General features: G+C 42.9%; 1 protein-coding gene across 1 annotated transcript in view; it reads right to left on the reverse strand.

Moving 5' to 3' along the window:
- The window catches only part of KLHL1 (kelch like family member 1), a 480,042-nt gene that overhangs the window by 289,444 nt on the left and 172,381 nt on the right, over positions 1-18,217 (reverse strand).

Raw genomic sequence — 18,217 nt, forward strand, 5'->3', positions numbered from 1 at the left:
TACAGAACTTGATGCTCTGCTGGTAATCTTGTAATTCTACCTTGCAATTTTTTTAGAACTCTATTTACTTATACATCAGTGAACATGGTACATTTTCACAGTATCTCATGATCCTAGTATCTGTCTATACAGGAGATTCACAAAAAAGATAATTTAATGATGACTTTTTTATTATAAACCAGCACTACAGTTATTTAAAATAAAACAATACATTAAAGAAAAAAATATATATTTAAACACATGTATAACTTTGTTCACATGAGTAGTCTAAAAGTTATGCAAATGTTGGCTTGAAGAACTGGAGTTATTTAGCCTCAGTTCTTCATTACTTACATACTGAAAGTTGTCTACAATGTCATTTGGAGTTTTAAGCATTTGAGGAAATAAGCATTATCCCTATTTTAGAAAATGGGGGGAGAAACAAAGAACTTGATGCTGTGAGATGCTATGTGCTTCCTATGAGTCAAAGGCAGTTGAGCATGCAGAGCACCTGGAAGGATTAAGCTCAAAGAGGTCGAGTGACTTACTGAACATCACACAGTGCACAAAGTAAAAATGCGGATTACTTGGAGGATGTGTAAAAGAGAAGTGATAATATGTTCATTTTAGTTAAATGAACATGGACCCATAATGAAAATAGACTCATAGACTCTAGAACTGGAAGGGACCTCGAGAGGTCATCGAGTCCAGTCCCCTGCCCTCATGGCAGGACCAAATACTGTCTAGACCATCCCTAATAGACATTTATCTAACCTACTCTTAAATATCTCCAGAGATGGAGATTCCACAACTTCCTAAGCAATATATTCCAGTGTTTAACTACCCTGACAGTTAGGAACTTTTTCCTAATGTCCAACCTAAATCTCCCTTGCTGCAGTTTAAGCCCATTGCTTCTTGTTCTATCATTGGAGGCTAAGTTGAACAAGTTTTCTCCCTCCTCCTGATGACACCCTTTTAGATACCTGAAAACTGCTATCATGTCCCCTCTCAATCTTCTCTTTTCCAAACTAAACAAACCCAATTCCTTCAGCCTTCCTTCATAGGTCATGTTCTCAAGACCTTTAATCATTCTTGTTGCTCTTCTCTGGACCCTCTCCAATTTCTCCACATCTTTCTTGAAATGTGGTGCCCAGAACTGGACACAATATTCCAGCTGAGGCCTAACCAGCGCAGAGTAAAGTGGAAGAATGACTTCTCGTGTCTTGTTTACAACACACCTGTTAATGCATCCCAGAATCACGTTTGCTTTTTTTGCAACAGTATCACACTGTTGACTCATATTAAGCTTGTGGTCTACTATGACCTCTAGATCTCTTTCTGCCATACTCCTTCCTAGACAGTCTCTTCCCATTCTGTATGTGTGAAACTGATTTTTCTTTCCTAGGTGGAGCACTTTGCATTTATCTTTATTGAACTTCATCCTGTTTACCTCAGACCATTTCTCCAATTTGTCCAGATCATTTTGAATTTTGACCCTGTCCTCCAAAGCAGTTGCAATCCCTCCCAGTTTGGTATCGTCCGCAAACTTAATAAGCGTACTTTCTATGCCAACATCTAAATCGTTGATGAAGATATTGAACAGAACCGGTCCCAAAACAGACCCCTGCGGAACCCCACTTGTTATACCTTTCCAGCAGGATTGGGAGCCATTAACAACTACTCTCTAAGTAAGGTTATCCAGCCAGTTATGCACCCACCTTATAGTAGCCCCATCTAAATTGTACTTTCCTAGTTTATCTATAAGAATATCATGCGAGACCGTATCAAATGCCTTACTAAAGTCTAGGTATATCACATCCACCGCTTCTCCCTTATCCACAAGGCTTGTTATCCTATCAAAGAATGCAATCAGATTAGTTTGACATGATTTGTTCTTTACAAATCCATGCTGGCTATTCCCTATCACCTTACCACCTTCCAAGTGTTTGCAGATAATTTCTTTGATTACCTGCTCCATTATCTTCCCTGGCACAGAAGTTAAACTAACTGGTCTGTAGTTTCCTGGGTTGTTTTTATTTCCCTTTTTATAGATGGGCACTATATTTGCCCCCTTCCAGTCTTCTGGAATCTCCCCCGTCTCCCATGATTTCCCAAAGATAATAGCTAGAGGCTCAGATACCTCTTCTATTAACTCCTTGAGAATTCTAGGATGCATTTCATCAGGCCCTGGTGACTTGCAGGCATCTAACTTTTCTAAGTGATTTTTTACTTGCTCTTTTTTTATTTTCTCTTCTAAACCTACCCTCTTCCCGTAAGCATTCACTATACTAGACATTCCTTCAGACTTCTCAGTGAAGACTGAAACAAAGAAGTCATTAAGCATCTCTGCCATTTCCAAGTCTCCTGTTACTGTTTCCCCCTCCTCATTGAGCAGTGGGCCTACCCTGTCCTTGGTCTTCCTCTTGCTTCTAATGTATTGATAAAAAGTCTTCTTGTTTCCCTTTATTCTCATAGCTAGTTTGAGTTCATTTTGTGCCTTTGCTTTTCTAATCTTGCCTCTGCATTCCTGTATTATTTGCCTATATTCATCCTTTGTAATCTGACCTAGTTTCCATTTTTTATATGACACCTTTTTATTTTGTAGGTCACGCAAGATCTCGTGGTTAAGCCAAGGTGGTCTATTGCCAAATTTTCTATCTTTCCTAACCATCGGAATAGCTTGCTTTTGGGCCCTTAATAGTGTCCCTTTGAAAAACTGCCAACTTTCTTCATTTGTTTTTCCCCTCAGTCTTAATTCCCATGGGACCTTACCTATCAGCTCTCTGAGCTTACCAAAATCAGCCTTCCTGAAATCCATTGTCTCTATTCTGCTGTACTCCCTTCTACCCTTCCTTAGAATTGCAAACTCTATGATTTCATGATCACTTTCACCCAAGCTTCCTTCTACTTTCAAATTCTCAACAAGTTCCTCCCTATTGGTTAAAATCAAGTCTAGAACAGCTTCCCCCCTAGTAGCTTTTTCAACTTTCTGAAATAAAAAGTTGTCTGCAATGCAGTCCAGGAACTTATTAGATAGTCTGTGCCCTGCAGTGTTATTTTCCCAACATATATCTGGATAGTTGAAGTCCCCCATCACCACCAAATCTTGGGCTTTGGATGATTTTGTTAGTTGTTTGAAAAAAGCCTCATCCACCTCTTCAGGTGGCCTGTAGTAGACTCCCAGCACGACATTACCCGTGTTTTTTACCCCTTTTAGCCTAACCCAGAGACTCTCCACCCTTCCGTCTCCTATGTCCATCTCCACCTCAGTCCAAGTGTGTACATTTTTAATATATAAGGCAACACCTCCTCCCTTTTTCCCCTGTCTATCCTTCCTGAGCAAACTATACCCATCCACACCAACATTCCAGTCGTGTGTATTATCCCACCAAGTTTCAGTAATGCCAATAATGTCATAGCTGTATTTAGTTATTAGCACTTCCAGTTCTTCCTGCTTATTACCCATACTTCTTGCATTTGTATATAGGCATCTAAGATACTGGTTTGATCTTGCCTCCCAGCTTTGCCCTGACCCTCCTTTCTCTCTGCCATTATAGCCCGTGCTCCCTCCTGTTTCCAACCCATCTCCCAGGTCTTGTTCCCCACTTACCTGTGGGGTTTGCTCACCTGTCCCCATCGAACCTAGTTTAAAGCCTTCCTTACTAGGTTAGCCAGTCTGTGTGCAAATAAGGCCTTTCCCCTCTTCAAAAGGTGAACGCCATCTGTTCCTAGCAGTCCTTCCTCGAATAGGAGAACCTGACACTTTTTCTGACGTGTCTTTCAGGTAATTTTGGTATTTTTACCTCTAGGTATTTAAATTTGGTAGGTGCCTAATATAGCTTAAAATCTTTTGGTAGGATCTGGTTTGCAAATACTACAATGAAGTGGCCACAGATTCATTTAAGTTAAGGAAGATGGGATAGCTTCCAGAAAATACAAAGTAGATCCTGAATCTGAGGTACAGCATTTTGGTTAGGGGTTAAATATATTAACAAGTCAAAGAATGAAATTTTATGTTCCTGGATTCCAACTTGACTCTAGAAAGTTTCCTTTATTAAAATTTTTAAAAATACTAAAAAGGGTACCTATTAATATGCTTTAGAAACCATCGGTATAACATGACAAATTATACATTAAAAGCTCAGTAATGCAATTCAGTATAATCTATCTCCTGCAAACCAGGCTCCAATCATAGAATCATAGGACTGGAAAGGAGCTCAAAAGGTCATCAAGTCCAGTCCCCCTCACTCATGGGAAGACTAAGTACTATCTTGACCATCCCTGACAGGTGTTTATCTAACCTTCTCTTAAAAATATCCAATGTTGGAGATTCCATAACCTCCTTAGGCAATTTATTCCAGTGCTCAAACACCCTAACAGTTAGGAAGATTTTCCTAATGTCCAACCTAAACCTTCCTTGATGCAATTTAAGCACAGTGCTTCTTGTCCTATCCTCAGAGGTTAAGAAGAACATTTTTTCTCCCTCCTCCTTGTAACAATCTTTTATGTACTTGAAAACTGTTATCATGTTGTTATAACCTTATTCCCAGATCTGGACCTTAGCGTCCAAAATATGGGGGTTAGCATGAAAACCTCCAAGCTTAGTTACCAGCTTGGACCTGGTACTTGCTGCCACCACCCAAAAAATTAGAGTGTTTTGGGGCACTCTGGTCCCACTGAAAACCTTCCCTGGGGACCCCAAGACCCAAATCCCTTGAGTCTCACAACAGAGGGAAATAATCCTTTTTCCCTCCCCCCCCCCCTCCAGGTGCTCCTGGAGAGATACACAGACACAAGCTCTGTGAATCCAAACAGAGTGACTCCCCCTCTCCCTTCCCGGTCCTGGAACAAAAGGACTTTCCTATTCCCCCAGAGGGAATGCAAAATCAGGCTAGCCACTTCAACACACACAGATCTCCCCTGATTTCTTCCTCCCACCAATTCCCTGGTGAGTACAGACTCAATTTCCCTGAAGTAAAGAAAAACTCCAACAGGTCTTAAAAGAAAGCTTTATATAAAAAGAAAGAAAAAATACAAATGGTCTCTCTGTATTAAGGTGATACAATACAGGGCTAATTGCTTAGAAGAATATTGAATAAACAGCCTTATTCAAAAAGAATACAAATCAAAGCACTCCAGCACTTATATTCATGCAAATACCAAAGAAAAGAAACCATATAACTTACTATCTGATCTCTTTGTCCTTACACTTAGAAACAGAAGATTAGAAAACAGAACTACTTCTCCAAAGCTCAGAGAAAGCAGGCAGCCAGAAAACAAAGACCCCAGACACACAATTCCCTCCACCCAAAGTTGAAAAAATCCGGTTTCCTGATTGGTCCTCTGGTCAGGTGCTCCAGGTGAAAGAGACATTAACCCTTAGCTATCTGTTTATGACACGCCCCCCAAATTGCAGACAGTGGGGAAGCTCACTGGCGGCGATTTCCTTCTAGAACTTGAAAATAAACAGATTAATACAACACATGCACCTTTACATATACCCCTAAGTATATAACTAACAGACTTCTACATTTTAAGAACACTTTTAACTACTGAATTCTGGGAAACTCTGACGGGAGAGTGCATCAGCTACTTTGTTAGAAGCTCCTGTGATGTGTTGAATTTGAAAATCAAAATGTTGAAGTTTCTTGTTGTTCCCCTTGGCAGTATGAAGCCACTTTAGTGCAGCATGGTCAGTTTGTAGTTTGAACCGCCGTCCCCAAACATATGGGCGTAGATTTTCCAGGGCGTACACAATGGCATAGCATTCCTTTTCACTGACTGACCAGTGACTTTCCCTCTCAGACAGTTTCTTGCTGAGAAACACGACAGGATGGAAGTTGTGATCTGTTGCTTCCTGCATGAGCACTGCTCCTATACCACGCTCAGATGCATCTGTGGTTACTAGGAATGGCTTGTCAAAGTCCGGGGCCCTGAGCACAGGGTCAGACATGAGCATCGCCTTAAGCTGGGTAAAGGCCTTTTGACACTCATCAGTCCACTTAACGGCATTTGGCTGGGACTTTTTGGTCAGGTCGGTCAACGGGGCAGCGATTTGGCTGTAGTGTGGTACAAATCGCCGGTAGTATCCGGCCAAGCCTAAGAAGGATTGGACCTGTTTCTTTGACCTTGGGACAGGCCACTTTTGGATAGCATCCACTTTGGCCTGTAGGGGGTTTATGGTTCCTCGACCCACCTGGTGCCCCAGGTAAGTCACTCTGCTTTGGCCTATTTGACACTTTTTGGCCTTAACAGTTAGTCCTGCCTGCCTGATGCGCTCAAAGACCTTTTCCAGGTGTAGTAGGTGTTCGGGCCAGGAGTCTGAAAAAATGGCCACATCATCGAGGTAGGCAACTGCAAATTCTCCCAGTCCAGCTAGTAGACCATCTACCAGCCTCTGGAAGGTGGCGGGTGCATTTCTAAGGCCGAAAGGAAGGACATTGAATTCATACACCCCCGCATGGGTTACGAATGCTGACCTCTCCTTGGCAGGTTCATCTAGCGGTACTTGCCAGTACCCCTTGGTTAAGTCTATTGTAGAGATGAACTGGGCACGTCCCAACTTTTCCAATAGCTCATCGGTGCGTGGCATCGGATAGTTGTCCGGACGAGTTACCGCATTTAGCTTACGGTAGTCCACGCAAAAGCGTATTTCCCCATCTGGTTTGGGTACCAGAACCACTGGAGATGCCCATGCACTGGTAGATGAGCGGATTATACCCATCTGTAGCATGTTCTGGATCTCCCGTTCTATAGCAGCTTGGGCATGAGGAGACACCCGGTAGGGTGGGGCTCTGATTGGGTGAGCATTACCTGTATCAATGGAGTGGTATGCCCGTTCAGTCCGTCCTGGGGTGGCTGAGAACAATGGGGCGAAGCTAGTGCACAGCTCCTTAATTTGTTGCTGCTGCAGACGTTCCAGGGTGGTTGAGAGGTTCACCTCTTCCACGCCACCGTCTTTTTTCCCGTCTTAGTAGACACCGTCAGGCCACTCAGCATCATCTCCCTGGACTGTAAACTGACAAACCTGTAAATCTCTGGAATAGAAAGGCTTGAGAGAATTAACATGGTACACTTTAGGCTTTAGTGAGGAATTGGGAAATGCTATGAGGTAGTTTACATTTACCAGGCGCTCTTGGACCGTGAATGGCCCTTCCCATGATGCTTCCATCTTATGGGCCAGTTGCGCCTTCAAGACCATAACCTGGTCTCCTACCCTGAAAGAACGTTCTCTGGCATGTCTGTCATACCAGGCCTTTTGCTCTTTCTTAGCATCCTTTAGGTTCTCTCTAGCAAGGGCTAAAGAGTGTTGGAGGGTGCTTTGTAGGTTGCTTACAAAGTCCAGAATGTTAGTTCCTGGAGAAGGCGTAAACCCCTCCCATTGCTGCTTCACCAACTGTAATGGCCCCTTAACCTCGTGACCATACACAAGTTCAAATGGTGAAAACCCTAAACTGGGATGTGGTACAGCCCTGTAGGCAAACAGCAACTGCTGCAACACTAGGTCCCAATTATTGGAGAATTCGTTGATGAATTTTCGTATCATGGCCCCCAAAGTTCCATTGAACCTTTTCACCAGGCCATTGGTTTGATGGTGGTACGGGGTGGCAACCAAGTGATTCACCCCATGAGTTTCCCACAGTTTTTCCATGGTTACTGCCAGGAAATTAGACCCTGAATCTGTAAGGATGTCAGAGGGCCAACCTACCCTGGCAAAGATAGTCCTGTTAGGGCCAGGCACACAGTGTTAGCCCTGGTGTTGCCTAGAGCTACTGCTTCTGGCCACGTGTAGCAAAGTCCACTAAAGTCAGTACGTACTGTTTTCCTCTGGGCGCTTTTTTTGGGAAAGGGCCCAGAATATTCCACAGCTACTCGCTGAAATGGGACCTCAATTATGGGGAGTGGCTGGAGAGAGGTCCTTGACCTGGTCTGAGGCTTTCCCACTCTTTGGCATACCTCACAAGACCGGACATACTTGGCAACATCCTTGCCCATCCCTCCCAGTGGAAGGACTTCCCCAACCGGTCCTTGGTTCTGTTCACCCCAGCATGGCCACTGGGATGATCATGGGCTAAGCTTAAGAGCTTCCCCCTGTACTTAGTTGGAACCACCAACTGTTTTTGCGGCTGCCATTCTTCCCGGTGTCCACCAGAAAGAAGTTCCTTGTATAAAAGTCCTTGGTCTATAACAAACCGGGATCGATTAGAAGAGCTGAGAGGCGGTGGGGTGCTCCGTGCCGCCGCCCAAGCTTTCTGAAGGCTGTCATCTGCTTCCTGCTCAGCCTGGAACTGTTCCCTTGATGCTGGGGTCACCAGTTCTTCCTCAGACTGTGGACTTGGGCTTGGTCCCTCTGGAAGCGATGTAGGTGATGGGGTTGTTTCCGTTGCTGGTGAACCGCTCTCACGCTGGTGCACCTGAGGGTATTTCAGCTCTGGCTGAGCCTTTTGGGTATGGCTGTCTGTTGCTTCTGCCAGTTCTGGCTCGCTGGCACCCTCTGGCGTTGAGTTTGAAGATGTGGTTGCACTTGCTGGTGCTGGTTGCTGTTCCAGTTCCGGGCCTGGGACTGGAGATGCTGTGGCTGTTTCAGTGGTAGGCATGGAATCCGGGTCCACTACCTCTGTCTGGGTCTCTGGTAACACAGACGGGGCGTCTGTGGACGGCTCAGGAACAGGAATGGGTCTGGAAGCTTGCCTGGTTTGGCTACATGTAACCATTCCCACTCTCTTGGCCCGCCTCACCTGGTTGGCCAAGTCTTCCCCTAGTAGCATGGGGATAGGATAATTGTCATAGACTGCAAAAGTCCACATCCTGACCAGCCTTTGTACTGGACAGGCAGTTGAGCTGTAGGCAAGTCTACAGCTTGTGACATGAAGGGGTAAATTGTAACTTTGGCCTTTGGGTTGATGAATTTGGGGTCTACGAAGGATTGGTGGAAGCTGACACTTGTGCCCCCGTGTCTCTCCACGCAGTAACCTTCTTTCCGCCCACTCTCAAATTTTCCCTTCGCTCCAAGGGTATTGAGAGGCATCCGGGCCTGGGGATCTTTGGTGTGATGGTGGTGTAATGAATTGCACTCGCATGGTGTTCTTGGGACAGTTGGCCTTGATATGTCCCAGTTCATTACACTTAAAGCATCTTCCATCTGATGGGGTCACTGGGCCGAGGTGAGTTACTGGAGGACTGGTGAGGTTGAAGGGTAGGGTATCTGTGGCTTTAACTTGGGTGGTATGTGGGGTCTTTGGCTGTCCTCGGTTGTAGGGTTTATGGTCTGTGTGCCCCCTGTGGTAATCGTTCCCCTTGACAGTAGCTTTCTTGCTTTCTGCCAGTTCCATCCATTTGGCTCCAATCTCCCCCGCCTCAGCGATATCTTTGGGATTTCCATCTTGTATGTACCGTGTGATGTCTTCAGGAACACCATCAAGAACTGCTCCATTGTATGAGGAGGTCAGTTCTTCCAAGGTTTGAATGTTGTTTCCTGTTATCCAGCCTCATAGTTTTTGCAATGTAGTAGGCGTTTTGGGAAATGACACCTCTGGTTTCCACTTTTGGTTCGAAACGCCGACGGGCATGATCTGGGGTTATCCCCATCCTGTATCTGTCCTGGTTTGAAAAAGTTTATAGTCCAGTCATTTGCTGCTTAGCATTTCAGCTGCCACCTCTGCTAAGGCCCACTGAGTTGTGGCCTTAATTCTACCATGTACTGTGCTTCGGGGATGCTGTACCCAAGAAGGCCTAATCAAGGTGGTCAATCACCTGCCTTGTAGGTGGAAATTGTCCTGTGCTGTGGAGCAATAATTGGCGCCGGGTTGTTAGGGTTGGCTGGCACATGCAGCCCAGCTTTTGCCAACTCCAGTTCATGTTTTCTCTGTTTGTTCCTTCTCTTCATACACTTTTGTTGTTTTCTTTTTTGTTTTTCCAATTTCTGTTTTGGTGTTTTTTTTTCCATTTCTTTTGGTGTTTTTCCATGTCTCGGCGGTGGGCCACCTCTTCTTCTTCTAGTTTTCTTTGTGTGCTGCCTCTCTTCTCTGTCTCTTATTTCCATCTCTGCTTGTTTTATTTCCAGTTGTCGCCTGTGTTCAGCTTCTCTGAATTGGACTTCGGCCTCCATTTTTGCCTTAGAAGTCATGATTCCTGTTTTCTTGTGTTGGGATGCCCTCCGGTGTTTATCTTCCAAACTGCAGGTTCTCTGTTGCCTCCTGAAGTCTGCCTAGCAACAGTGCCTTTAGCTAATCTTCAATGTCAAGTAAACCTGAAAAACCACTTTATTTGCATTTATATAGTGCTGGTATGACTCTCAATGGGAGTGCTATTGTGTGACAAAAGACCGTGATAGCCCTTAACGACTTCTTGCTTAACATGCAAGCCACAAACTGCCCAGAGAGAGCAGAAAAAAAATTCTCTCTGGTTCCCTTTTAAAACCAAACTGTTTCTCTCTGCTAAAAAGCCCTTAGCAGAGGAAAAGAAAATATAATATTCTACTGGCTTCTGGATTCTGTCTATCCCACCGGCTGCCACTCATGTTATAACCTTATTCCAGATCTGGACCTTAGCGTCCAAAATATGGGGGTTAGCATGAAAACCTCCAAGCTTAGCTACCAGCTTGGACCTGGTACTGCTGCCACCACCCAAAAAAATTAGAGTGTTTTGGGGCACTCTGGTCCCACTGAAAAACCTCCCTGGGGACCCCTAAGACCCAATCCCTTGAGTCTCACAACAGAGGGAAATAATCCTTTTTCCCTCCCCCCCCTCCAGGTGCTCCTGGAGAGATACACAGACACAAGCTCTGTGAATCCAAACAGAGTGACTCCCCCTCTCCCGTTCCCGGTCCTGGAACAAAAGGACTTTCCTATTCCCCCAGAGGGAATGCAAAATCAGGCTAGCCACTTCAACACACCAGATCTCCCCTGATTTCTTCCTCCCACCAATTCCCTGGTGAGTACAGACTCAATTTCCCTGAAGTAAAGAAAACTCCAACAGGTCTTAAAAGAAAGCTTTATATAAAAAAGAAAGAAAAAATACAAATGGTCTCTCTGTATTAAGGTGATACAATACGGGCTAATTGCTTAAAAGAATATTGAATAAACAGCCTTATTCAAAAGAATACAAATCAAAGCACTCCAGCACTTATATTCATGCAAATACCAAAGAAAAGAAACCATATAACTTACTATCTGATCTCTTTGTCCTTACACTTAGAAACAGAAGATTAGAAAACAGAACTACTTCTCCAAAGCTCAGAGAAGCAGGCAGCCAGAAAACAAAGACCCCAGACACACAATTTCCCTCCACCCAAAGTTGAAAAAATCCGTTTCCTGATTGTCCTCTGGTCAGGCTGCTCAGGTGAAAGAGACATTAACCCTTAGCTATCTGTTTATGACACATGTCCTCTCCAAATCTTCTCTTTTCCAGACTAAACAAATCATTTTTTTTCAATCTTCCTGTATAACTCATGTTTTCTAGCCCTTTAATCATTTTTGTTGTTCTTCTCTGGACTTTCTCCAATTTGTCCACATCTTTCCTGAATGTGATACCCAGAACTAGACACAAAATTCCAATTAGCACTAATCAGTGTGGAGTAGAACAGAAGAATTACTTCTCGTAACTTGCTTAGAATACTCCAGCTAACACATTCCAGAATGCTGTTTGCTTTTTTTTTTTTTGCAATAGTGTTACACGGTTGACCCCATATTTAGCTTGTGGTCCACTATGACACCCAGATCTCTTTCTGTAGTACTCCTTTCTAGCCAGTCATTTCCCATTTTCTATGTGTGCCAACTGATTGTTCCTTCCTAAGTGGAGTACTTCTTATTTGTCCCTATTTAATTTCATCCTATTTACTGCAAACCGTTTCTCCAGTTTGAATTATAATCCTATTCTCCAAAACACTTGCAACCCCTCCCATCTTGCAATGGTTCGCAAACTTTATAAGCATACTCTCTATGTCATTATCTAAATCATTGATGAGCATATTGACGAGAACAGAACCCAGAACCTGATCCCTGTGGGATGCCACTCGTTATGCCCTTCCAGAATGAGTGTGAACCACTGATAACTACTCTCTGGGAACAATTTTCCAACCAGTTATGCACGATCTTATAGTAAGTCCATCTAGGTTGCATTTCCCTATGAAACAGTCTCAAAAGTTTTACTAAAGTCAAGATATATCACATATGCCGCTTCCCCACATACACAAGGCTTCTTCCCCTCTCACAGAAAACTATCAGGTTGATTTGACATGACTTGTTCTGACAAATCCATGCCGACTGTCACTTATCACCTTATTATCTTCTAGATGTTTGCAAACTGATTGCTTAATTATTTGCTCCATTATCTTTCTGAGTACAGAAGTTAAGCTGACTGGTCTGCAATTCCCTGGGTTGTTCTTATTCCTCTTTTTATAGATTGGCATTATATTTTCCCTTTTCCAGTCTTCTGAAATCTCTTCCATCTCCCATGACTTTTTCAAAAATATTCACTAATGGCTCAGATATCTCCCCAGTCAGCTCCTTGAGTATTATAGGATGCATTTCATCAGCCCTGGTGACTTGAGGACATCTAACTTGTCTAAGAAATTTTTTAACTTGTTCTTTTCCTATTTTAGCCTGTGATCCTACCTCATTTCACTGGCAGTCCCTCTGTTAGATGTCGTCATTACCAACCTTCTTTGTGAAAACTGAAACAATGAAATCATTAAGCACCACCTCCATTTCCACATTTTCTGTTATTGTTTCCCATTCCCATATCTTCAAACAATTCCCCACTTTTATATTTCCCCTCCATTTTCAAATGGCTCAATAAATCAACAAACAAACAAACCTTGAAACATCCCTGAAGGTCACAGATTCAGGCTATTTTACACCGGGTGTAGTAAGGCAGAGTTGCCTCCACTGGACCTGAGAGGGAGCGACCATTACATGCCTTCTGCTGGGCAGAGCTAAACATGCCCTTCCTCCCATACCAGAAACACAGGAGCAGACAGAAAGTATAAAGGGAAGGACCTTTAGCTCAGTTTTTCCTGGGCCAGGGAAGGAGAGGGATGTCTGGATCCTCTGTGGGATCCCAGACCAATTGCTGAGCCATGCAGTGCCCTGCCAATGGAGGAGGCTGAGGGCATAGAGGATTTGCTAGGAGTTGACATTGGCCAATTATGGAGCAACAAGAGACATCTCGCTGCCAGCAGAGCAACGCTGGTGGAATGCATTAGAATGTAGCCCATGGGAACCAGACATTGATCCAGTTGCGCTGCCAGGAAAAGAGGCCGCATGTATAACTGGGTCAGCTGGGAAACAATCAAAACATGTGGCCTCTTTTCCTGGCAGCACAACTGGATCAATGTCTGGTTCCCATGGGCTACATTCTAATGCACTTCCACCAGCGTTGCTCTGCTGGCAGTAGGAAATGCTGAGGACAGTGATGTGGCCTAAGTCCCACCCCTGTTATGGAATTAGGTGCCTATCTCTCCTTGGGCTTCTGAGCCGTGAACCCTCTCCTGGAGTTAGATGCCTAAGTCATTTTGTTTTTTTGCAAGAAATGGTACTGTAATCACCCCCCACCTCATATCTTTTAGCCCAGTAGTTAAGAGACTCACCAAGGATGTTGGAAGTAGGGTTTTGAAATGGAATATCCCACCTCTAAGGAGAAGTGTCATAACCACTTGACCATAGGCTATTTTGATAAGGGTGCTCTCAGTGTCTCCTGTTGAACCTATTCCAACATGTATCAATAATTAAATAAATAAACCTGAATGGAAATAGTGAGAATGACTCTATAGTCCCATGGTTAGGGCACTCACTTGAGAGGTGGGAGACCAAATTCAAATTTCTTCTCCACATCAGACTTTAAGTGCCTACAGGGTTAGAGTGGGAATTAAGCTGGGATTTGCGGCATCTCTGCAGTGCCTAATGTTGGATGTCAGTATCTAATTTGCCACTTTAGGTGCTAAGCCCTTTTGTGGATCTAGACGCAGATAGATAGATAGATGAGGAAATCAAAAAAACAATGCAAAAGTTCAATGATTAATTCACATAATAAAGATGATAAAGAACAGCTTTGCTTTGTTCTCCTTCACAAGCTTAAAGAGCTCTGATTATACATTTATTCAATATTGTAACAGGTTAGATTTGATCAAAGAGACTAACCCATGTACAAAATTGGGGACCAATACTGAAAAATTCTAAAGTTGAAATAAATCTCCTAAAGAAGCCATTTGACTGTATCTACTGAGTCAAGATTTAGAATGAGTTCATGAGGTTTTTTTGACACTGCAGGAAGTAAATAAGGTTTTATTCTGCTTATATTGTTGCTGGTTGTCCAATGCTGTAGAAAGCGAGACTGATATGTATGAACTGAGAGAAGGAACAGTTTCATTTGAGTACACCCCAGCAAGGACTTTTGTGAAAGAATTTTTTGTACCCTCAAAAGAAGATGATAGAGAATTGTTGGTTTGAAGTAACTGGACATGTTGTGTAAGGTATGAGAAAAATTCTTATTTTTAGAAATAAGTTTCCTGATTTCAAAGTGCTGAGCACTCAGCAGCCCCCAGTGATTTAACTGCCCAAAGGACCATGCCCTTGTCAGAGTCGTAGAGAGTGCAGTTCCCATGAATGAGTTGGTATTATCAAAAACAGTGTTACTAGGAGCTGAAAATCTGTCGAGACACCAAAAAGGCTTGATGTTTAAGATGAAAGCATCTCTTTACCAATCACAGGATGCAGTAACTGATAGCTGTCCCCCTTTTGGATAGATGTGGCTATCAATCTCGGTGTCTGTGATAAACACACATTCACTCACTTTTGGGGGAGGTTCAGTTTTCAAGTGTTGTAACATGATTTTGTTTATTACTTTAATTGAAAAGAGCAGCCAGTGATTAATAAGGGGATGCATTTATCTCAATCTCTGATCTTTTATTTATAAATACAGATTTTCAGGCACCTATTAACACTGCTTACAATTTTAGTGTGCGATAAAGAGATAAAGATCAAATAATTTCATTAGACTCTAAAACCACTGTAAAACTGGCAGACAGGTTACAGTAATATAACAAGGGCATATAATTGCTTACACCTGTTTAAAACTGGTGGCAATGCTATACTGTCAGCACAGACGGTGAGCTCACTTTTTTCTGTTCTGATAGGTTTCTTCAAAAACTGCTATCAGCCCATAATCATCCTTGATTTACTGTAACCCTCAAGTAAAGATCTGGTCTCAGACAACAGCAATTAAATCTGAAATTAATGTAATTTTTGGTACCACATATACAGATATAATTATGGAAATTCCATTGTCTATTTCTGACAATAGAGTTAGTAAACTTAATTACTGCCTCTCTACAAACTGGAAACCTAACATGGGCATCCCACAGAAGAAATTTCTTTATGTTTATGAATGTAGATGTAAGGACACCAGCATGGTGGAAATCTGATAAAATACTGATGGCCTTTTTGCAGTCTCTTCTAAAAAGCTCACACTTCAGACTTTGCCCCAGCTCCTGTACTCAATAGCCCTTAACATATCAGTTTAAAGAATCAAGTTCATGGGAACTTTGGAAGTTAAACTGACTCAGACAATGAATGACCATTTGCCAGTATCTAACATAGTAATATCTAATTTTCTGAATGACCTAAGATGTACAGTTAGAATCCTGATTTATATACAAATTTCCACAAAGTTTGAGTGGGTTTAGAACCAAGGATGGACCCTGTGTATAGATGTGTGCCTAAGCCTCAAAGTTCAGATCCAGAGCTAAACTTAGCTAAAGTTTGAGAGGGTTTGGATCTGCCTTTCCACTCTTAGCTGATCTCTAATACATGAGTTTTATAGTCAGAGATAGTAGTACCTGTTATATTTATGTTTGCCTGACATGTCCTACTTCTTTGACAAATTTTCACTGTTCAGCTGCAATTTTCCATATCATAGACTCATATAAGATTAGGGTTGGAAGAGGACCTCAGGAGGTCATCTAGTCCAACACCCTACTCAAAGCAGGACCAACACCAACTAAATCATCCCAGCTAGGGCTTTGTCAAGCCTGGCATTAAAAACCTCATGTATTTTCCTCAGTTGAATTTTTCTAAAAAGCTAAACATTTCAGCTAAAATGTTTGAGTGGTTTCAGGTAATAATATAAGAGGAAAAATGTTTTACCCATCTCAAAAAATATTATTACAAAGTTTTATTGACCAGCGGTCTAGCAGCCCCAGCCTTTGGTGTGAGGTCTAGAAATGTGGTGCAGGGTTGCCTTTTTTGTCTGAATATGCCTTCTGCTGTTGTGAGACAAAAATGCACAATTTTGCTAAGTTATAAGCTCTCTGAAAATTTCAGTTTGCACACACTGGGTTGCAATTAACTTCAGAATATAAGAGAAGGACCAGGAAGACAACTTTATCCTGCAGCTAGGAGTAACTGGAGCGTGTGATTACATTCATGAAAATAGGATCACAACTAGCCCTAGGTTGAAACACTGCAGAAGACATTAGGGTGAGAAACTGATTTAGCTGGAGGTTGGCCTGTAAATTTAGTGTCTAGGGATCATGTTATGATTTTGTTTTATATGCAAACCCTTCTGTTTCAATCATCCTGCTCATAATCTCTTAAATCTTGATCTTTGGTAATAAACTGCGATTGTTTTCCCTATAACTATATCTCAGTGTGGTGATATGGCACAGGGGCTGATCCTGAGTTGAGTCATTCAAGCTGGTGTGCAGCTAATGTGGGTAGCTGTACACCTGTCGCCTATTCAGTAGACAAGGGGGTGAACTACAGGGTACACTTCAAAGAGGCTTAAAAAGTAGGGTACATCAATTTTTAACCTTCAAGACAAAGTAAAGGTTGACATAGCTCAGAGAAGATTGTTTGGGAGCGAGGCTACCAGGCTGAAGTGGAGGTGTCAAGTAGCTGACAGCCAGTTAAGCACAAGCAAGTCTCTCTCATGCTTGTGGCAGGGGGTACAAGGTGACTCAAGTCCTGGGTACCATGAGAACCATCACATAAAAGTTGCTATATATGCTAAGTATGCTGAAAAATCAGGGCGTACGTGTCTCATACTGCACACCCAAAAGTAGTGGACACTTTTGACCATAATCTTCTGTGTCTCACCTCCTCTTGTGTAAATTGGGGATAATATAATCCCTTGAATTTACATGAGTACTTTGAAATAATTCATTAATATTTGTGAAGCACTCAAATATTACAATGATGACAATGGGGGAAATAAAAGCCCATGATGAAATTAATAATTGTATAGTCTGAAAAGATTTGGAAACAGAGTGCAGTAAGTAGTGCCTGGGCTACACATTGAACAGTGAGGAAAAAACCCAAAACATTGAATAGCGGCTCATTCAGTCACCACCGTCCATGTTGTGGACTGAAGTGGGGCTGGTACATGTGGGGAAAAAAACAGTATGTGATCACATAATTAACGGCTGTATGCATGTTCATAGGAGCAAATTAAAGTTGCACAGACTACCTTAATTCTGATATTTCCTGTCTGTTGAGTGCTTGACTTTGCAACCTTAGCATTCTTTAATGTTGGTTTGTGCGTGAGATACAGATATACAATTTGACTTCACTCAGTAATAAAATACAGCAGCTGTTCAGAAAAGCACAGTTGTTCAGTAACATAGAGAAACACTACATAACAGATTGAAAGGCTAGAGCAGGAAGTGAACAAGACTGTATCCAATTCAAACTAAAACAGGATTTTTAAGAAAGTATAAAGTAAATGGAATTTGACCAGGATGTTAGAACACTCCTGTACTTCCAAAAAGTGCCATAGGTCCTGACCACATAAGGCCATTAAAGAACCTGTGTTTTAGGATTATCCAATACATGGTGCTTTTCTCAACAGAGATAGATAATACCATGTTAGATCACAACTGTCACATTAAGTAGAATGTCATTTATTGATTATCTAAAAAATGCCTTTTCCTGGACACTCCAAGTTCCCACCAAGCCAGATCCTATATAGCAGGGGTTGGCAACCTCTGGCATGTGGCTCACCCAGGGTAAGCACCCTGGTGGGCTGGGACAGTTTGTTTACCTGCCGTATCGGCAGGTTTGGCCGATCACGGCTCCCACTGGCGGTGGTTCACTGTCCAGGCCAAAGGGGCTGGTGGAAGCCACGGCCAGCACATCCCTCGCCTGTGCCACTTCCCACCACCCTCTACTGGCTGGGACGGCGAACCGTTGCCAGCCGGAGCCGCCATTGGCCAAACCTGCTGACGCAGCAGGTAAACAAACTG

The sequence above is a fragment of the Gopherus evgoodei genome, chromosome 1 (genome assembly GCF_007399415.2).
Source record: "Gopherus evgoodei ecotype Sinaloan lineage chromosome 1, rGopEvg1_v1.p, whole genome shotgun sequence".
Lineage (NCBI taxonomy): Eukaryota > Metazoa > Chordata > Testudines > Testudinidae > Gopherus > Gopherus evgoodei.